Source organism: Typopeltis vanoorti, chromosome 6 (genome assembly GCF_054136105.1).
Source record: "Typopeltis vanoorti isolate ZY-2024b chromosome 6, IOZ_Tvanoo_1.0, whole genome shotgun sequence".
Lineage (NCBI taxonomy): Eukaryota > Metazoa > Arthropoda > Arachnida > Uropygi > Thelyphonidae > Typopeltis > Typopeltis vanoorti.
In genome coordinates this window covers 157,359,936-157,383,761 of record NC_143554.1, presented here as the reverse complement: position 1 = coordinate 157,383,761, position 23,826 = coordinate 157,359,936, and the positions used below count along the sequence as shown (strand labels likewise).

The following is a 23,826-nucleotide window of genomic DNA, read 5'->3' as shown; positions in this document are numbered from 1 at the left end:
TGAGCTTGGTGGCAGAGGATCATGACCATTGGAAGTTCCTCTTGCAGCTGTTGCCCCCACAACCCAATTAGGAAAGGTGGGCCTTGAAGATGTATGTATGTATGTTATTAATGGTTGCTTACTACTAATGCACCATTAGTTTTGTATCAAGGTAATAGTTCCCCCCCCCCTTAAAAAAGTTATCAAGTTTATTTCCCATTGTGGCAATGCATTTTTACATTCTTTTGAAAAATATCCCATTATGTAAATATCCTAGTAATGTTGGGTCTACGAGTATTTAGAAAATATGAAGATAATTTCGAGCATATAATTTCGATGGTTCTATGAATTATTTCGTACAAACAGTTTATACAGTTTTAAAATTTTCCTTGTGTCTGAAAGAATTACTTCTAACAAAAATGATATACAGTATTTCCTAAAGTGACAGAAACAGAAGCATCAGATTTTCAGTTATGGATGAAGAAATTTGCAAAATGTTATTTCGCTTTCAAAAGTTCACAAGTAGGTCATTGCTGGCTAGAAGAACAGGAAGATGGTACTTGATCACCAGTTTTTTTTTTTTTTTTTTTTTGTGGCACGTCCGGTGGGGTGGATTCACAAGCAACAATTATACATCGATGCAGCTCATCCAAATCCTTCACTTGCGTTACGCTAAATCTTTTAATTCCTCGGCGCCCCTCCAAAAAGAAAGAAATCTACAAGAATCAAATCTAATGACCCAGCAGCATGTGATGGACCAGGAAATTATTCATTCAGGAAGGTTTCAATGAGCTGACGAGGCAATAAAGTACACTTTGCTGGATCATCAGGCATCCTTGTGATATCTGAAGACATTATCGCTATTACTATGACTTCTAAGAATTAAAATGACTCCATCAGCAGTACCTGTTGATTGAGTTGAAGTGATACTAGAAACTACGAGTAATGATACTACTCGTAATGCGTGATGATCGCAAACTGAGCACGTGATGTACCTTGACTTCGGACTCCCGCAAATTCCTACTTTTTCAGCACAGTTTCCGCGACTATGATGTCACTGTACTATCTCGTTCAAGATAATCTTGTTTCTTGAACTGTTTCTTCAGTGTGTGTGTGTGTGTGTGTGTGTGTGTGTGTGTGTGTGTGTTTTGCGTTTTCCTCCCAACAGTAACCCTACCAGGCGGTAATTTATTCCTACATGCTCCATTGCATACAATGCATATTTTACATGTAGCTTCCAAGTACTGATTAACATTTCCAGTTTTGTATCAATATTCATATTTACATTTATATTTTTACATCTATTGACATATTCTGACCTTTACATCCATATTTATATTTATATTTTTATATATACATATATTTACACTATATAATTCATACAATATCAGTAATTTATGTTACTTTACAACGACTGATTGTTGATGTTATTGGCAAATTTAATTAGTTCCGTAATACTTTTCAATAAGTCACTGTTTTGACACTGGCCACTTGTCTCCAGAAGTAATGACGTGTTGCATTAGGGGCATGCGGATGGAGTCCAGTAGCCTAATCCAGAAGATAGTGTGTGACAGAGTGAGGTGAAGTGCTCTCCAGTGATGAGTCCTTGCAAGTGTCAGGTAATAATAATAATATTTCATTTGCCTAAGACATCAAACGACGTTTTCTGCAGTCGGGTAAAAAAAAAAAAATCACTCAAGCTATTTCCAAGACAATGGCATCCTAATCTCATCTGCGCGACTTTCACTGCGATAATTCAAAGACCTCCAGAGGCAGAATTGTGAAATTTCATATCGTAGAAAGTCCACTACTATGGTCCACGGTTTTTTATTTTTTATTTATTTTTTTTTTTTACGAGATCAATCAAGATAAAAGGTAATGGAGGCATTATTGTTCAGAATGCTTGAAAATCAAGATCGGTATATGATATTAAAAATCGTGGTTCCGTATCTTGGATAATAACTTCTACTTTAGACAGGATTTAGGCGAGTAATTTTAGTAGGCTATTAATAACAATCGAAAGCTTTTTATTTTCTACTTGGATCCGTTTGATTATATTCCGTTTCAGGTCTGCTATAGGAATTTTATGTACCATTTCCAAATATCATATAGCTAAACGAATACACGCCTACATTTTGCAAATAATTAGCTGGGGGATTCAGAATTCCACAGTGGCATGAATGTTTGATTAAAATCAAAGTAGAAACATACCGTTACTGCCTCGTGATCAATAACCATCGATGAACCCCTCCCCCCCCCCCCCGCGTTGCTTATTGAAAGTCCTGAAGTGACTTGAAAGGGGTCATGCTCGGTCTACTCGCTGATGAGAAATTGAATACACTTATCCAGTGTATTCAACTTCCCGCGTATCAGTTGTAGAGTCAAATCCTAATCCTATTGAGGCATGAATGGTTGTGAACAGGCTTCGGCGGTAGATGCTTTTGATCATCCAGTGAACTGTTTATGCCTTGGTCTGAAGTGAGACTTTTATTTCGTATCTGGAGAATTCTAGGATTACACCTAATCTTTCCACAGAACTATTTATTTATGAGTTACCAATATTCCAAAGAATGTCTTATAATTAATCCTGCTAATGAATAGCACATTAATACAATCGGGGACAGAGGTTATATAACGTTCGATCTCTAGAATATAGCCTATTGTTTTCTCTCTCTCTCTCTCTCTCTCTCTCTCTCTATATATATATATATATATATATGAGGTGCAAGTGACATCTTTCAAGCAAAGCACATGCCAACACGCTATAAGTATTGAGAACCTCTGTTCTGCGTTCGAGGATAAACAGTACAGTAGATACTAAGGCCGGTCTAGATCATGGAACCTGATGGTAATAGATCAGGAAGCTTCCAGAGCAGCAAAATCATCCCGCTGCAACTAATTCTTCCATATTGTGCCTGAGAGAGAGAGTCCGAGCACAAATGAGAGAAGTCTTAAAAATGGGAAGTAATAGTATAATTTTCCATTTGTGAGGAAACTGTTAGGGCAGGATCTAGAATAAAATAAGAAATAATTACAATTCTTTGTTTAACTGAAAAGTTTGAACAATGCAACATATAGATGAGTCTTCGGAGAAATTATTCCCCCAAGAACAATCTTCCCTTTCGTTTTATTCCGATTAGGCTAAATTCCTTTAACAATGCAAGAAACAACTATATTACACATTGCTCAAAATCAGTAGAACCATGACATTTGCAAAGATGTCCATGGAGGTAGTTACCGAACTGGAAGCCGTCCCCCGCTCAGAGCCCAATTAAGTTGAGTCATCGACATTTTATATTTAGTTCGAATTCAGTTGAACGAAGCAACTCGTAGAGGTGTCTGTGTATGATGACTCATACAAATCTCTCTAATTTAGTTCGACTGGGATGAATTCATCTGAGGTCCATAAGCATTGAAATTATGGCTTTCATATGGGCTCAGCCTTCTTTCATGTTAATTAGATCCCGTGAATTTCTCAGGAAACCTTCATCAACCGTAAAAGGCAACTATATTTAGAATTCAGTCAAAATCGGTTGAACGATGTGATCTATAGAGGTATGTATGCAGAGGAGAAAAATGCATTTTGTTATTTTCAGTCCTGTAGTTTATTATTATTTTGATTTCATGCTTCGAGTTGCGCGAGCTGTGTACTGTTGATTATTTCTGTTGAATAAAAGTGACAGATCAATAGTATTCAACTTAGAACTGGAGTTACAGCAGGTCAATTGGCTTTGAATGACCAGCTAAATACTTAAGTGTTATTACCACTGTGACTCTTGAATCTTAAAAAACCCATAAGTACTATCAATCAAGTATCTAGTATTACATTAATTTCATTAATTTAACGGAGTGATGATTTTCGTTATAATTAAGTTTGTGATTATTCATAACAGGACTACATTCAAGGGGGGGGGGGGGGGAGTAGCAGCGAAGAACGTGAGTGCGAATTGTTAGAAAAGAATGTGGTTGGGAGTTTTTTTGTTTTTTTTAATGTTATCCATCGTCGTAATAAATATACATAAACATGATAACAATCCAAAAACTTCCATGAATGCACGTGCAACGACTAAAAACATATGAAACGAACTAGTTTTTTCTTTTATTTCACCATTATTTGATTTTACAATTAAACCTCGATTTAAATGTAAATATAATTCTATTTTAAAATGAATATTAATTTAAAACATTTCTATCAACCAACGGTAAATAAAATATCGTACTGATGATGTGAACTGAAACAGCTTCATTTCATAAGAATCCAAATGATATTGTGAATTATGGCGATTTTTAATTTTAATTTTAATTTATTTATTTATGTATTTACTATTATTTTGGAAGAAAGCGATTTTGGTACCTGATTCATAGTTAATTCTCGAATTTCAACGTTCGTCTAGATACACTTTCAAAATTAGATCATTTTATTTTGATACTTTTTTAACTTCATCAAGTTTGGTGATAATAATAATAATAATTAATAATATTTAGATATATTATTCAATACAAAGTAATTGTCGTTATGCATACAGTATATATATTAGCAACTGTAAGCGAAATCTGTCGTTTGAATAGCTTCTTTAAAATGCAATTTTTATCAATTTTAACGGTTGCGACAAAAATAATAATCCTACCGCTTCTACGATGATTACAAATACTTCCTAATTAAATAAATTATTTATTATTTTAAAAGTTATTTGTAACGTGTTATTGAAAATAGCGAATCTTTGTATTAAGCCTATTTTTTCTGAATTTGCTTTTGATGAGAAATTATATTTTTATATAGCGTCTGTTTGCAGAAAGTAATAATTAACTGACAGTTGCATATTTCAAGTACGTTACTTACCATGTATTTGCACGAAAGTTTTTAATCCGAGAAATAACTTGCGACGACTGCTGCACGTTACGTACTTAATGCTTTGTTAATAAGCGAATATGATATGGACTAAATAGCTAAACATCAAACGAACACTTATTTTCTCAAACTTAGACGAAACGCTCGTACATGAAAAGGTAAACAGCGTTTATTGCTACTCTTCACCATAACAATCACGAGCACCTTGCGGATGATATCTCGATAACAATTTAATGAAAATTATTTTAGGCCTATTATTATATCGAAGTTTTATAGATTGAAAACCTTGTATCATAGATGCATATGGAAGCTGGTAGTATGTATGTAATTTCACAGGTTGAAAAATTATTTCAAAAGTCTTAAGCAGATTTATTTTATTTTTTAATTTAAGAAAATAATTCATTTTACTTAATGAATAAGAATATATTTTGATTTGGGATATCGGTTTAGTTATTACATGTAAAATGTTTTTACTTTTTTAAGAAAATTTTCAACTTTCTGGTCATTAAGTATAATTTTTACTTGAAAGTTATTTATTTTTCCCTAATCAGTATAAGCTTTTTGTAAAAAATAAATAAATAAATAAATAGAGGCCTGCAACATTTATTGGAGCTAACTTTTAAATTCAGTAAGTATACTAAAAGCTAAAAAGCATAACACTGTTGTATAGACGAACTGTAATTTAAGTAAAAATGTAAATAAATAAATAAATCCACAAACGTCGTTTATTCCCCAATGGGAGTAGACGAGAAGGTAATACAAAATTATACTAATGTGGAGTCACTGCACGATCACTTTGTATAGACTAACGCAATGAACAACAGTTTAAGGATACTAAATATTACACTATTTTTTTTTTTTTTAGAAAAGATTGCAGACTATGTATTTATTATATTGGAAGGACTTCACTAACGAGACCAAGAAGGTATGATTTATGGGAGCAGAGAGAGTGGTGTAAACAAAGACCACGTGAATCAGATAATACAAAAATGCCCAATTCTCATTGGATGTCATCCCAGCTACTGGCAAGAAGGGAGAAGAAAGTTGGCACCACCATGTGATTTCTCATGTACCTTTGTTTACATCTACTGTCTTCTTGAATAACAGGAAAGATAGAGTTCAGGTTGCAGACACGTCGTCAGACAATACAACGAAATGCAGTAATATTAAGAACGAACGCAACGAATTATTGTTCCTCTCTTTAATAATTTGCCATGTCTGGCTTACTCTGCTCAGACTTAGCTATATGAGTTTTGAAAAGATGAAGTGCAGTGTCAAATACTCGAGACACTGATTTCCATAAATTGCGATAACTCAATAACTATATTGAATTGTTATGAGATGTGAAAGAAACACCCAGAAAAACTGTAAATAAATAATTTAATTCAGTAAGAAAAAAGGGAGCACATAATGATCAGCAACAGAAATCAAAATGAGATTGTTAAAGTGCCTCAATAAAGAATATGGTCTCCCCTAACAGCAATACAGAGCTCGAAACACTATCATTTATAATGGCAGTTCAAACCCAAGTCTTTCCTGCGTTCGAATTGCTAGTTGGTGCTCAGTTGGTAATAACAACTATGGCTTCTGCGGAGATTTCCTAAGTCACTCAAGGTTTTTCGTGAGGGTGGTTGAAAATAGCAACGATTCTAATTCTACCTAGAGGATGTATCCCAGACATGCTGAATAGGATTAAGGTCAGGAGACCTGGCTGGCCAGTCCATACGCACAATAGTCTCTTCTTGAAGATATGAGTCCACGAGCTTCACTCGATGAAGACGAGAATTATCGTCTTGTAGGATGTCTCCACTATTGCACCCACACACGGACGAACATGGGATTTTGGACTTCGTCTCTATACGTTGGAGTGTTCATGGTTCCATTAGGAAAGACATAGAGGTCGATGCTGCCTCCCAACAAGATATCTCTCCAAACCATCACACTATCTCCGCTATAAATTGTCCCTTTCACGGATATTAAAAGGATTTAGAGAAACCAATGTAATATTAGAAGAATCTTCTAACATTTGTAGGCATAAAGCTAACCACCTTGTCCTCGAATTACGGTTACGAAATCCCCTAGCGTATTTGGAAGATCTTGGACGTTTAAGGGCTAAGAGTCAATGATGTTGATGATGATGATAAATATAATGGGACTTCGTGTTGACCGAGAACGGATTAAGATTATGTGGGCGCAGCTGTTTGGTAATTAGCATAAAAGAGGAATTATGATAACATATAAGAAAGATAGTAAAACATCCTTTAACTCTCTTATATAAATGAGCAAAATGATGTTATATATTATTTTACTCTCTTGTATGCTAGGAAGGAAGAGAAAAGTGCTTCATTCCCAAGAAAACGTTCCGTAAATTAAGCAAGTAAGGATATTATTACGATTAGATTATCTCACAGCCGAGTAGTGAGAAACTAAAATGGATTCCCTAAGATGATGAGAGCCTCCTCAGTAAACGATATTAGGGAGAGATATCATGAATAATATGTCATCATCATCATCATCATCATCCTTTCTCAGTGATTTACTAAGTCCGCCTGTTTTGGACCATCTCCCTTCGTCGTCCTTCAATTCTATTCCCTGCAACTGTGTGGTGTGAAGTATCATTTCGAGTAGTCTCGAATGTCCATTCTTTCGATATATCAATATTTCTTTCTGTATTTGTTGTATATTATATATTAATGAGTCTATTTTTAGCGCTGACGTATTGTTGTGCTTTTTTAGAGTGCATTCTGCTGTTGTTAGTATAATTTTCATTTTTCTGGTTTCTACTCTCTCTCTCTCTCTCTCTCTCTCTCTCTGGTAGTTTTCATGGTCTTTATTTCCCTTATATAGAGTGCAGAAAGTCTTGAAAGAACCTTGTAAAATGTATGCTTTTGAAGTTGGTTGGTTTTGAAAATATTCTTGGTTATCCCTGTTATTTTCAGTTTATTATTAATAACCATTATTATTATTATTATTGATGTAGAGTACTGAGGATATTCGAAAGCAGTTAATTTGTTCTAAAATTTTATTTTCAGTCAGGATTTTATTGGACTGGTGATAGTAATTTAAAAGCCATGATTTTGTTTATTTTACTGCTAGTATTTCCATTTTGAATTTTTAGCAAGTTTAAAATTAGACAGGAATAAAATGGCCCGCATTCCCCAGAGACCAGATTGTTATTATGGCAGCATGCTGGTAAACATAAAGGAGAGGGTGCTATGAATCCCGAGTAACTAGATCATGCTACTATTAAAACTCACACCTAGGTAAAACTTTAAGACTCTCAGCAGTGAAGCATGGCTAAATGTATTAACAATTAAAGCGACCATTCACCAATCTATAGTGGGCCGGCGTGGTGAACTATGGCCCAAACTTCCAAAATTAATTGGAAAGACTTAAAATGTTCCTCATTCTCCGGAGGCCAGAATGCTACGACCTATGGCAGCAAGCTGTTAAACACCAAAGTGCTAAGTGTGCTAAGAATTCCAGTGAACCGGATCACGCTGCAATTGAAAACTAGGCCTTGGAACTTTAAAGTTACATAGATGTAATGGTGAAGAATTCTTCGATTAAAAAACTGAGATATATTGTACTAGATGTCAAAATAAGGAAAGAATCAGTTTGAGATAATGAGCAACAAACAAAATTGAAGAACAACACTACATATTTTGGCATCTGATCGGATAGCGAGTATTGTGTACAGTTCTCAAAAAGATACACTCTGAAGATCATCCAAGTGTATACCAGGGAAAAGTCATGCTCACCAATGTTGGCACATCATGATAGAAGTCTTCTGTCACATCATGACAGATACCAATAGTTTTCTCAGATGGCATTCCATATCCTCCGTGTCATATGCCAGAATCACCTGATCGTCAGTGAAAAGAAGAGAATGTAAAACTTGTTCCCCTATGAGTGCGCCCATTCCACAATAATGCCTATTCCAAACCTCCAAAGTAGCATCCCAGGATATCGGAAATTTTTTTTACTAATCTTTATAGCAGATCTAGGTCTCTGGTAAATTTTTCTGCACATCTCTACTCTTACTTTATCTATTTCTGCTTTCTTCAATGCCTACCATATTGTCATCCTTGACACAGAATCACAAGCTTTCTCCAGATCTATAAAAATCAAATGGAGTTCTCTAGAAACCATTTGGGATATCTGTCGTAAGGGAAATACGTTGTCTATGCAAGATCATCCTGTTGTAAAGCCAGACTCTTCTTCTGACATCACTGGGAATGTCTTAAATTCAATTGGCTGAGAGACTTGTTTTTTACAGTTTTAGGGTCTTTCTTATAGATGGATATATAAGTTGTAATCACAAGGAATATTCTATTCTGATCTGCAATTACTTTTTTGAATATCATTGCCAGGACCTATAATATTTTACTACCATTATACTTAACATCTCTATTACCATTTCATATCTCTATTATCTCCATTCTTTGATGTTTGAAGAGCCCACATGACTCTAGTGTCACTTCAAATATCCTTTCTCCTAACAATATGTTCTCTTCTCTTTGATATTCCTACTCGTCATATAATAAACCTTCGTAATATGTCTTAAAACCTTTAGTCCTTCTCGGGATTTATAAGGGGCTCTTTCCCTACTAATTTCCAGACCTCAACAGGACAAGTATATCCCACTTGGTGTTCAATTTCACTGCACTTTCTTTCCCACTTCTTTAGCCTTAATCACCATTCTTTTCATTTGTCTCTTCATATTGTTACACTCCTCTTTATTCTGAAGTGTTTTAGTGTTAATACATTTTTTTCTGTAAATGTCCTCGTCTAGGAATTTGCTCAAAATTATAACAGGATGGCTAAGCAAATTGAAAAGACAACAAGTAACTGAAGTGCCACAGTTCTACCAGAAGTTATGTGGAAAAGCTACAGTAAGGATGGATCGTAGCTGAACTTCTAAATCAGGCAGGTAAGTAATCGACAAAATCTTGGCCAAACGTTTTACCCTATTTATCAAGAAAGAAAAATATGCCAACATCAAGAAAATGTTAAAACTTTATTCTGATACATAAAGAAGATTAAGTAGAAAGCTTGTAGTACTATACACCCATCAGTCTCGACCTTGCGCAACCAAATGAACAGGCAGGCTTTCGAAGTGGTTACTTAGGCAGGTTATTTAACAGTGCAATGAATAACAACTAGTACTCATATATCTCAGTTTCGTTGATTATGATAAAGCATATTTATTCAGTAGAAACTTATGCAATATTAAGGCACAACAAAACTAACAAGTGGAGAAGGCATATTGTGAGAACCATCAATCAGCGTACACTAATGCAACTTGAATGGGCTTGAAAAACCTATCTATAGAAAAATCTCTTTGGTTTACGTTAGAGGCTTTCCGGATTTATAATTCTTAATCGATTACTGGTACTAATGATATGGGTTTAAGACGATTCATGGAGGGATTGCCATTAAAAATTAACGTTTGTGTGGAAGTGAGATAAATAAATATCCTGTGCACAATAAATGTTAGCTATCAGACAATATAAGGCTGTTCAATGTCGCGTTTGTTTTTAGATGATTCCCCGAGGAAATAATCAACAATTATATAAAAAATTCCAATATCAGATTTAATTAGCGTTTTGGTTTTTTTCTATTAAGTTTGCATTCCCATGTGAAGGCAGTACACATTCAGGTTTGTGAGTTGAGATTTCTTCGGAGAATTATATTTTTCAGATAATTACATGCAAGATTTGCAGATTTTCTGCTGATGTCTGCCTACACAATCTCTTATGATATTGATGGACGTTGTTGAAAGTGATTCTGAAAATAAATAAATTAAAATTTAGATATGTTAACCTATCTAGAAAACCGATGCAATTTGCTTTCATGATAAGAAACAAGTTAGCTAAGGAGATGGTTAATTATGATACTGACAAATATAATATTAAGTATAAAAAAATAAAAAAAAATATTAAGTATAATGAAAATAGAAAAACTTATTTGTTGATTAAAAAATATTAATATTAATATTTTTCGACATATTACTCCAAAACGCCATCTAGCGGACCAAGCCTGATTTGATTATAAACGTTTGTATACAGCTTAACAACCAAACTATTATTATTATTATTATTATTATTATTATTATTATTATTATTATTATTATTATTATTATTACCTTATTCACATAATTGATACACAGTAAAAACAAAATATCATTTAAAATACAATTGGACTGGTGATACAGAGCAATTCAGATTCTGCCCAAGAATCTAAGAATAGTCTGTCAGGTAGCTTCGTAAAATATGGACTGTTTCAAGTAATGCGGTTTTTTGTAGATCATATTTGGTCACTTCGATGATGTTTAATTGCTGTAAATAGCTGGATAGCTTCTTTGAAATTAAAATGTTTTAAAAATTCTTTAAATTTCTTCTTTGAAATTTATTATTATTATTATATATTCGACATAATATTCGACACTGGCATTATTGCACAACAACTAAAAACTGCAATATTTACACCAATTTACAAACATGATAAAAGAAATTATACTCAGAACTACAGACCAATAGCTACCCTACCAGTCATTTCATAAATTCTAGAAAAAATAACACACACACACACACACACACACACACACACACACACCACCACCACCACCACCACCAGACTACAGAACTATTTACAGAAGTACAACATCATCTCGCAAAACCAATACGGCTTTTAGAAAACAAAAAGCACCATCACTTTATTAGAAGACATCGCCGATGCAATAAACAAAGCTCTCGATAAAAACAAGTACGCCCCCCTTATACTGCTTGACTTAACCAAAGCATTTGATGCACTTGTTCATGACATACTACTCACCAAACTATACTCAATAGGTATAAGAGGAACGCTGCATACCTAGTTCAGGAACTATCTCTCAAACAGAACACAAGTAACAAAAATAGGTACATGCCACAGTTTGGGTGTACAAATAAAACACGGTGTCCCTCAATTATCATCCACCCTATTCAACATATACATTAACGATGTTCATAACCTGGCCATAAGAAGTCAAATATTTCAGTACGCAGATGACACCGCACTACTAGCAATCCACACAGACATCAACACGGCTCTCTCCAAAGCACAACAAGACCTAAATGAAATCACAACATACTCTACCAAAACGCAGTTGTAATCAACGGCACCAAAACACAGATGTTAATAATACACAACCCGAGAATCATGCGCCCCACACCACTATAGATACACTGTCACAGATACCGCTGCATTAACAACAAAAAAAAACTGCTAATGTCCCGAATTCAAACCTGTATCCCATTCAAAATACCTTGGTCTTTACATAGATTGCCACCTTAAAGGGACAAAACATATAGAATACTTACATACCAAACTCCGCATCATCGCAGCAAAACTCTTCCAAGTAAAATACAATATTCCATCTAACATAAAAAAAAATCCTACATCACGATATCTGCAAATCCCTACTCAGATACGGTATAACAGTCTATGCAAACACATCAAACAGCCACCTAACAAAATTAGAAATATTATGTAGGAAAATTGTATAACAGTGATCACCTTATACACAACAGCTAATATCAGACTAACACATGGCGATACACAGAATCCCGAGCATTAAAAATCTGAAACACTACATAATATTACTAAGGAATTGCGTGAACATCGCCTATCGAAACAAAAGAGACACATATCGTATAACACGACCCACAACAACGCTCTACATCCCTACACCCTTCAATTCAACAACTCATACGGTTCTTTTGTGAGATGACATCAAATATCCACTCAACTCAACAACCTACCAAGAAACTTAAAACACATAGATAACTACAGAACATTAAAACACGAACTCTGGAAAATATACCAACAAAGTTAATATACCATTAACACTAATATACACATCACACATCACCAGCTTCCAATTCCTACATCTCATACATAAACAGTAACAACAATATAAATAGGGAAGGCTAAATCCCAGTCTCTTCATAAAAGCTAACCCAAACTTCGAAGTTGGTAGGATTAAAATGCCTCACTCATCTACACGTAATCCTTATAATCAAAGAATACAGATTGTGTAACAAAACAGTCAGTAAGTGTATATGTAAATAAGCTGTATAATAATAAGCTATGATACTGATATTGAAAAAAAAATTATGTATATTTATATTTAAAAACATCACTGTATACTCTACATTTGTACCGAACAGAAAATGTAATAGTATGCTTTATTGTATATATGTAAATGCTTTGTATGATGATAAATAAAATGTTACTACAGTTTAAAAAAATGTAAGTGCAAGTATCTGTTATGCACAATTGTGTTAATATAATGTATTATAAATATTATAAATTATGTTAATATAATGTATTATAAATATTATAAATTATGTTAATATAATGTATTATAAATATTATATATATAAAAAATTATTATTGTATGTATGTATGTAATTTATCTGAGAAATAATAAAATGTTTAAAAAAAAGTACTTAGCAATCAAATCTTTGTATTATGGTGTTAAAAAAAGTGTAACTTCTCGAAGATCAATAAGAGTATTATTGTTATTAAAAACATTTATTATTAAAATTAATTACTGACTTTAAAAAATGTATTGTGAAAAAAAGTGAAATGAACGCATTCAGCATTTACTATTGCTAACAAAAAAAAGAAGCTCCAAATGTAAATTTTGAATTAAAATAAACTGCAAATTAAAATTTAAATGTAAATGGTAATATTCAGAAATAACTATACGGTATAACCGTTTAATGTAAAACTCGTAAATTGTTCTTCTTAACACTGCGACGTCACTCTCAAGTTGCACTAGAAAAATATGGTTACCCAATAAAACCCATCGATAAATAAGAGCATAAATTGAATGGAAGAATATTTGGTGCCTCCGTAGCGCAATTGAACAACAGTAGAGCTGTACATTACGCCCTTCGATTGGAAAAGACCTGCGTTTGATCCTCGTTGTGATGAGGGAATCCTTACATAGGCTTTTTCAGTTGAAGGTGAGTTAGCCGACCTTATACAGCGGTAGTAGGGCTTTTTCTCCTGGAAACTCAGGTTTTTCATTCCCCGTACGGACAAGTCTGCCTTCAGAACACACGCAATTTACAAACAAAAATTACTGTTGAATGGTGATGGTGGGCGGTAGATGGCGTTGATGGTAGCAGTAGTGTTATAGTAGGAGAATTAAGTAATAATATAGAGGGTGACATGTATTTAGCGAGGCAGAGTAGAGTGCCCCTTCCCGCGAATTATTATATGGATTTCCTTAGAGGTATCACGTAATAATAATAATTAGTTTTAACATTAATTATAATATTATATTGTCCTAATTATGTACACTATAGTTATCTTAAAAAGTAATTTCTTTGAAAGATAATAATAATAAAACTATTGAAACTATTATTGTTATTATTATTATTATTATTATTATTATTATTATTATTATTATTATATTTACCAAGAGAGTTAAAACGCGTAGATAACTACAGAACATTAAAAAACGAACTCTGGAAAATATACCAACGAAGCTAAGAAACTATTAACACTAATATACACATCACAAATCACTATCATCCAATGCCTACATCCCATACATAAACAGTAGCAACAACACAAATAGCGAAGGCTAAATCCCACTCTTTTCATAAAAGCTAACCCAAGCTTCGAAGTAGGTGGGATTAACTTGCTTCACTCATCTACAAATAATCCTTATAAGCAAATGCAGAAATTTGTATGTATAATCACTCTTTCTCAAACTTTAAAAAAAGAAATAAAATAAAATAAAATAAAATTATATAAAAAAGTCTGTATAATCTTCATTGTTAATATTAGAAGAACATGTGTTGTAAATACATAATATAAAAGCAAAAAGTATTATTAAAATTTTTAATTAAAATCCTATGTAGGAATTGCAGCGCTTAGTGCTGAACTCTGTAAAATTATAAGGTGCAATGTCACACAAGATGTTTATTGTATGTATAAATATTTTAGCAATTCATAAAATATGTTTTTTATAAAAAAAATAAAAATTAAAATAAAAAAAATTCTCGGGGGCATGCCAAGGGTATTTGCCACCCTGGTGCAAACTTTTATCGGCCGTCCTAATACTGCATTGTATAATCCAAATTAGATATTAGCTACATAAAATGCCGTCCTATCAATGTTGCCTCCAGGGTGCGGTGCACCCCTTGCACCCTCGGGTTGGCGCGGCCCTGATTATTATTATCATTATTATTATTATTATTATTATTATTATTATTATTTATCTAACATTATTTACTTAACATTCTGTAATCAATACTTGTAGTAAACAGAAAATGTAATAGTAATACTTCAGTTATATATTTGTAAATAATTTGTGATGAGGATAATAAACTTTGCCATTGTAAATAAATAAAATATTATTATTATTATCAAACATTACAATGTGAAATAAGTGTATATATATTACAAAAGTCTACTGACGTACGGAAAATCTCTCCTGCCTGTAAGATATTTATCATACTGAAGCCTAAACTCATTCACACTCTGCATTCACAGCATACTTGAACAGTGCATTCCACTCACCCATCATTCTCCACGTAATAATAATAATAATAATAATAATAATAATAATAATAATAATAATAATAATAAAAACTTCTCACCCTCTTATTCACCATTTCCTTGCTCAATTTCGAGGGATACAGACAGGAAGATAGCCTCCAGTTCTCGCTCCTTCCTTCTTTTCCACTATCTGAAAAATCTCTCTCTCTCATCCATCGGTAAATACCTCCCGAGAACTTAATTGTCTCAATCATAATATTCCTTATTAACTTGGTTTATTTATTTATTTCATTTCTTTCATTGAATTATTTGTCCAATTTTATTTGTTTCTCCACATTAACTTGGATTATTTATCTAATTTTACGTGTCGCATTTTGTTTAGGTTAAAGTAATTATTCTTTAGGTTAAAGTAAGAATATATTTTATTTTATGTTATGTTATGTTATGTTATTTTTAAGTTTTTTAAGAGGAAATGAAATTTTGTTGACCAGAACTATTCAGAAAAGCAACTAAATGCGCACGATGTTAGCCAAAACTTTAAATTAAGGTGTCTTGATATCAAGTCTAGTTAACTTTAATTAGTTTTAAATTTGTACCTCGTGTTTGTCGATATGGTAATCAGGCAATCAATTTTTTTTCGTTTTATTACTCATTTTGCTTGTAAATAAGCACTAAAGATAGGATGTAGAGTACACAGTGGTGGAAATATCGTGGAAGAGGTAAAGGAAATGAGAGAGTAATTGTGGACAAGAACCCAAAATACCGGGGATATATTGCTAAAATTGTGAGGATAGCACAGCGGATAATAATGCTGCAAAGAATATTATGGTTCCCTTGTTTGTGTAAACCTTTCAGGTCACATATGGATTACGGTGCGCAGATTTAGTCTCCTGGTTTTCAAAAAGATGAAGATGTATAGGAAAAGGTTCAGAGACGATAGACTAAGGTGGTTTCAGGTCTCTGGAATGCTGAGTACGAAGACAAATTGAAAAAATGCAATTTGCAGAAATTGGTGAATAGGAGGAGGTGAGGGGATATGATCGAGGCATATAAGCTGTAAAAGAGTTATTATCAAATTAAGGTTTTGCATATAACGGGTGAAGACAGGGAGAGACCAAGAGTTCATCCCTATATAAGGAGAGTGTGAGCAAGGAGCAGGTTTTTTGCATAGAGAGTGGTGAGTGATTGAAATGCATTGTCCGAGAGTGTGGTGAGCGCGGAGACAGTGAAACATATTTAAGACTTGGTGTGATACACTGTGTGTGTGTAACAGTTGGACCTCCAGCAATGAGTCTTTTTGATTCCACGGAGGTTTAATAATAATAAACTTAAAAGAAATTCGTAAATAAACGGAAATGCTCAGTTTGTTTACTAATTAATGTTACTAATTAAAACACTTCAGTTAACATTTAATAAAACATTTTAACTTTATATATTCACTTAAGTAATCCTTTGAAAAAAAAAATATAGTACAGAAATTACTACTTAAAATTTCTTTCAATTAAAAAATGCACACCGTAATATATTTAAAATGAAAATTACCTTTATGCGCAGGCCAGGGTTATCCCCACGATTGGCACTAATTCCGTACGTCTGCATTCTTCGTGTCACGAAAAAAAGGAATTCAAAAAGAGATGTGATTTCTTAAACAGAGTGAATAATGTCTACGTTCGTGTTTCATGTGTTTTTAAATAACATGTTCAACACAAAATATGAAAGCATTCCATAAGTTGTTTTTGCATATGGTAAATCGTAAACAAGCAAGTCAATATATTGCATACCGTGCAAGATGAACACGAAATTTACTTCACGTTCTGTTTATATACAGAAATTCGCCTTACTGCACTTGGCTATAATCTCTGTAAATAATGAATCACAACATTTAACCACTAACAAGCTTCGCTCACGCCAAGCAAGAACACCGCTCGAATTTTTTTTTTTTTTTTTTTTTTTTTTTTTTTTCTCCCTCCGTAACAATTGGCTCCTTCCGTTTGTTTTTATTCTTCGCATTTCGTTGCTCCCCAAAATCCACAAACATATTATTTGTATAATATTACTTTTGCTTTAAATTACAGATAAAGTTATCTGAGTTTAAAGAAGTATTCAACAAACACAACTAACCTATACTTCACACCAATGCTATAAAATCGTTTATATTTTGGGCTTTGCGAACAAGTGCCATGAATGGTTGCATAGCAGGAAGAAAATGTTCGTATTTTCTCGAAAATTCAAGAAAATATATAAATAATAGAAAATAAAGCTAAATTTAAAAAAAAAACGGCGTTTTTCTGGCTGAGATAAAATTTTGCCGTCTTTTTTGAGGTGGGGAGTTGCTTTGTGGGTTACGACGACCCTGATTGGTTATATTATTTTATTCATATTAAAAAATAGGAGAGCCTACTTTTTTTAACTAAACTGGAAAAAAATCAATTAATAGGAATTCCTATAAATTATTTCCTAAGGTTCCTGGCATATTGAACCCTTTGACTCGCCTCGGTTGTAAACGAAATCTTAATCTAAACAAAGTGATGGTATTAGGGGAAAAAAAAAAAACCTCAGGCAAAGTTAAGATGAAAACACACTAAATATGTGTCTTCGGTGACTGAAGACATTAATTTTATAATTTATTTAATTTTATTCAGATTTATTGTAAGAAAATAAATAAAAAAACTCGGTGAAATTAAAAAAAAAAAAATTCGTCCAATTTTCTGTTTTAGTAGACTTTTCATAAGTTTAGTATAAACTACGCTTCCTCCTTTTTTTGCGATCGATTGTTGTTGAAGTTTTACTTCACTTTTATCGATTTATAGTTTGATAATATTTCTACAGATATTCTTGAATCTTATGTTTTGCATATTTGAGGATGATTTTGGACAGGTATAGTTTATTGGTGTTAGGTTCAGTATCCACAATAATCATTTGGATAGCTGTTTAATAGTATATATAGTTCTGGTTTGGCGTGCAGAAGAAAAAGAAGAAAAAACGCGTAATTTGTGCGTGTGTGTGTGTGTGCGCGCGCGAGATGTAATATGCACATGAATGGACGATTGTACTCTGTCGCATTGAATAGAATATCGAAACAGCGTTTCATAGGCAACTAATTTTACTCTCGTCATAATAATTTATCTCCATCGGTCGTAAGGTTTGGCTTACCATACGAGAAGCTCTTGTTGATTTTGATCTTGTTATCTTATAAGATTTTCCAGTTATTCTGTAGTTAAGACTGAAGTAGTGTTTTGACATAGCTGTGTAGCAGCACAGATATTCCACCTTTAATATTTTGTGTTCTGTCCCTGCAGCAAGAAAAAGCGTATAGCTTTTTCTTGTTGTTTTTATCAAAAACAACAAGAAAAAGTTATAACAAGTTGTTATAACAACTTTTTCTTGTTGTTATAACAACGGTGATTTTATAAAATCATCTTTGTTTTTATCAGGGTTTAGATGTATGGAGTTTTTAGTAAGATATTCATAACTGTTGAAAATATTAATTGTCGTATTGCATGTCGTAGGCCAGTGGTGGCGAACCTTTTTATGTGCGCGTGCCAAAAGTTTACAAATCGAGTTGCTGACGTGCCGGCGCATGCCAAAAATTTACAAATCAAGTTGCTGACGTGCTTGGGAGTTTTTAATAGGGGAAAAATTAATAGAAAATTAATTAATTTATTTATAATATTATATGATATTTTATAAATAATTATTTATGATTTTATAAATAATATTTTATTGTATTTATAATATTGATTTATATATCAGTTTATAATATTATTCAGTGTAAAATTGATTATTGTATTATTAAATTGATTTTAATGATGTTGGTTTGAACAAAAAAAAAAGAGAGAAAAAAAAAACGCCCTCCCAACAGCCATTATACTGCAGATGAAAGAAAAACAAGTAGTTTTATTGTATCCCTGGATAAGGTTCACAGGCTTTTGCAGTCTGTGTAATATATTTCTGAACAAATAGTGTGATTCATTATTCAATTTTATTGCACAATAATAGTGCAATTAGTTGTTTCTAATAGGTAATTTTTTAAATATTTCCCAGATAAACATCTATCTTTTAAAAACATTTTAAAAATCGTTGAATTTTGCTTATGTCTCACTCTAATGCCCCAACTGAAGAAGTATTTTCATTAGTGAACAACATGTGGACCTGTGAGAAAACTCAATTAAAAATTGAAATATTGAAAGTATTTGTTTATACCAAATGCAACTTTGACATGAATTGTATTACAGTTTTATGAATTTTTCAAACACAAACCTGATTTATTAAAAAAAGTTCATTCTTGTGAAAAGTATCAAAATTAAATTTTTTTAAGTAATAATATCATAATATCATAAAATCACATTTAAAATGCCATGTATATGTTTATAGTTAACAGTAAACGTTATAAAGCTTTTTTTAGTGTTAGTGAAACAAATAAACGGAACCTGTTTATTTATTTATTTATTTATTATGAAACAATTTCTAATTTGTTCTTTATTTTCTCCAAAAAAATGTGGTCACTGTACATATAATGTGAGTTCGCCTGCCAGCTCAAACGCAAACAAGTAGGATTAAAATTCAACCAAGGGTTGAAATTTATCTATATCTACAGGAGGAGTTGTAGAGTAGATGCCCTGCCCCGATTAGTTTTTGGCTCCCTGGAGGTGTGATATAATAAAAATTAGTGAAACTTTGTGTGAGTTGAGCCTGTGGTAATGAGAAGTTCCTTCGGAACGATAAACGACACCCCGTCGTGAATGTGATAAAACTAAAAAATGTATAATGAATGTTGTTATGACAGTTGCAGATGTTATGGAATTCGGTTGAAGAGAATTAGCATCTCAACTCAATACTTGTCGGTTGCCTTTGTATTTTGGTCGCATGATCTATTGTTAATACCGCACCAATCATATTCACGTCTTCATAGCTGCTCTCTCCCGTGGAAAACAAAATTTAACTTGTACGTATTGTAATAATTTAAAAAAAAGTTGAATAATTTATAAGCGTATAAAAGGGTATCTATCACCTGTAATTCGTTGACGTGCCAACAAAATTCTCGGACGTGCCACCTCTGGCACGCGTGCCATAGGTTCGACATCTATGTCATAGGCTATGTTTGCACCATATGGATGGACACATATTCGTATTTTCTGCATATTGAAATATGTAAGTTATTATTGAAAGTCGGTTGAAATGTTTGCATGTTTGAACATGAGTTGAGTAGATTACCTTTAACTTTTTACAGTAGCTTGATATGGTACATGTAGTGTGTGCTCTGTTAATTAGATCGGTTTATATAATATTTCAGAAACATTTGGTGGGGCTACATCGTTTTTGAATTATGCGGCATTTTCCAATTTATGAAAAGAGGTTCCTAATGTACGATGCTCTGGATAATCTGCTTGAGTAACAACATAGCAATGCCATTGAAGTTGCTAAAAATCTGCGTTTATTTGGGGTGTGGGTGATCTGAGCTATGCTGTACATGTAAATTATACTCCCTTACAACAGTTAAAAAGTTAAAACTTTTAGAATTATCACAACAAGGTTGACTGCGTATATTTTTAATATCAGTTTGATTCCATCAACACTTCATCCATTGAGAAATTGATACTTGGCATATTGCAAAAATTGTTAATCTTTTGTTATAGTTATGAACCTCAATCTCTGAAAATTACATTTCAGGAAGAAAAAAAAACCGCTGGCCCGTATAGGGAGTAGGCCAGGCTGTTTAAGTCCTGTCTAACTTTTGGAGACTGAGTCAATCTCTACTGGTAGCCAATCAGAGATATCTAGCCCATGGATATCGCTAATTTAATCGGCACGCAGTGAAGAGACGGCTAGCAAGTACCGCCATCTCGTGGTTCTTAATCCTAACACAATATTTTTAATGTCTGAAAATAGTCTGGGTTCGACTATCAATTTTCTTGAGTTTACGAGACGAAAAACCCAAGTTACTGGGAGAAAAAACCGGTTGCCCGTGCCAGAGATCGACTAACTCGGGAACCAGTCGAAGAAAAAAAAAGGCTTAGAAAAAGTTCTCTAGTCGGTGACTAGATTTGAACTCAAGTCTTCCTTCGTGCATCAAGCACCAGGGAGTGCAAACGCCACTTCCACTGACTCAAATTATTATTATTATTATTATTAAGTGAGACCTCCAGGGAGTCAGGGAGTCATCGAAGGATAATAATAATAATAATAATAATAATAATAATAATAATAAGTTCTTGCCAGGAGTCACTGACAATCTAGCTTTGCAAATATTCAAATTCAACACACCGAGAACTTTATTATTTCTTACAATAAATCTTCTTTAGTTCATCAATCACCGCTCAGTGACTGTGGTATCAGGGAATTTCTGTGTCCAAGTTTCATACATTTCCTAATGGTATCCTCTTGATGCTGGATTCGATTCATAATAAGCTGCATATTATTATTGTTGTTGCATCGCCAAAATATTAGAGTATAAGCAAAAAAGCAACATAAATATCCATTTAATGATCCATGTGAAGTAACAGTATGTTTCTTAAAGTCAGATAGTAGCACGCTCCTGTTACCGGTGTCATTTCAAGATGGTTACAGTTGTTGTTGCTGTTAATTCAGTAATATCTTTGCCTGTAAGTGTTAGGATTCTTGAGTTTTTAATATTTGGGTTTTAGTTTATTTAGAATGGTTGAATTATTGTAAAACTACGTCGTTGGTGCAGTTAAGACCTGTGCTTTGGAGAGGGTGGTATCGATGTCTGAGTAGATTGTCAGTATTGCAGTGTCGTGCACATATTCTTGTCTTTATACAGGACTTTTTAAATATCATTTATGTTTAGTGCTCACTTTGAGCAGCACCTGTACTATGATTTGTATTTATTTTATTTGACAGATAATTCATGAACCAGGAGTATAACTTTCCACAGATTCGAGTGGAGCGATAATTGAAAAAAATCTATTATTTTAATTAAAATAATTTATTAATATATAATGAAATATAATTTTTGATTTTTTTGTGTGAATTATTGTTTATTCCCCGCTAATAAATTTGATATTTGATATTTAATAGTTTTGATATTATTATTATTATTATTAAGAGAGACCTCTAGGGAGTCAGAGACTCATCGAGGGAGGCCACATGTTACACACACACACACACACAAGCTATCATACTTATTCTTAAATTCATTCACGCTGCTTGCACTCCCAACATCCAAAGGCAATCTATTCCAATCATGCACCACCCTCTGAGAGAAAACTCTAGCCCTCATCTACTTCTTAGCAGCCTTCATTCTCAGCTTCCAAGGATGCTCTCTCGTCCTTTCCCCACCTTCCATAAATTGAAAAATTCCATCAGTTTAAATCCTGTATCACCCTTTAATTAATATTTAATCAAATTTTTAATCATTTTGATATTTGATAATTTTGATATTTAATAATTTTGCTTATTAAATTTATGACAAATTCCTAATAATTATTATTAATCCATTCATAATCATATATACTAATTTTCATAAAGCAGCAGTGCCTTCATGTGTTCCTGTCCATTTCTTTCCCTTTCAGTGCCACCTGCCCATCTACAGATAAATCAATGAGAAACTCACTGTGGAAAAGATCTCTCACTCTCTCGCTTTGATATGATCCCAGCTAAAGGAAAGAAATGCACTGAATATTTTTAGGTCTTTTCTGTTAAGTATCTCATCATGATGAACAGGATTTATAACTGAAAATCATGGGAAGAGGAGGCCTTTGCAGCTCAGTGGAAGTGGTGCTTGCGTCCTCTGCTCTTGGTCGCTCGAAGTTTGACTTAAGTTCAAGTCTAGTCACTGGAGGAACTTTTTCTAACCCTTTCTTCGACCGGTTCCCGAGTTAGTCGATCTCTGGCACAGGTAAGCGAGTTTTTCATCCCGTAAACTCAAGAAAATCGATCGTAGTACCCACATTATTTCAGACAGTAATATATCTTGTTAGGGTTAGGTACCAAGAGATGGCAGCACTTGTTTGCCAGCCTCTTCATCGGTGGCTGCTATAATTAGTGATAGACATGGGCCAGCTATCTCTGATTGGCTACCGGTGGAGATTGAACTCATTCTCCAAAAGCTAGATAGGGTATAAAGTCCTTGCCTACTCCCTATAAGGGAATAAAAGGCGTTAGCTGATTTATTTATTTTATTTTAAATCGTAGGAAGAGAAATCGTATCGAATCAAAAGAAATAGTTCTGGACCCTTCACATTTGAACAACAATCTAAGCTACAATTTGCCTGATTCCCATAGTGCAATATTATAATCCAGTACTGGCGCTCTAAAATTAGCTGTTGCACACATTCAACTCATGCCAACGGTAGCACGCGGTCACCTATTCAAATATGACTGTTACTATTCTGCTTTTTATTAAGCTGGAAAGTCCATGTTTTTTACCTTGTTATTTTTATATCTTATGTTTTTTTATTTCTCACCTGAAGAAG

General features: G+C 33.3%; 2 protein-coding genes across 3 annotated transcripts in view; one reads left to right on the top strand and one right to left on the bottom strand.

The window, feature by feature from the left end:
* LOC150106144 (uncharacterized) overlaps positions 1-17,152 on the bottom strand; it is a 71,702-nt gene extending 54,550 nt beyond the window's left edge. The window contains exon 1 of one of the 2 annotated variants that reach the window (XM_090394499.1): positions 16,934-17,152. The gene's annotated coding sequence lies outside the window, so the exon portion shown is untranslated. The remainder of the gene's footprint in view (positions 1-16,933) is intronic. The other variant, XM_090394498.1, reaches the window with a different exon arrangement.
* The window catches only part of rept (RuvB-like helicase 2 rept), a 190,777-nt gene continuing 182,476 nt past the window's right edge, over positions 15,526-23,826 (top strand). Inside the window, exons 1-2 of the mRNA XM_090394501.1 lie at positions 15,526-15,609; positions 22,924-23,249. The gene's annotated coding sequence lies outside the window, so the exon portion shown is untranslated. The remainder of the gene's footprint in view (positions 15,610-22,923; positions 23,250-23,826) is intronic.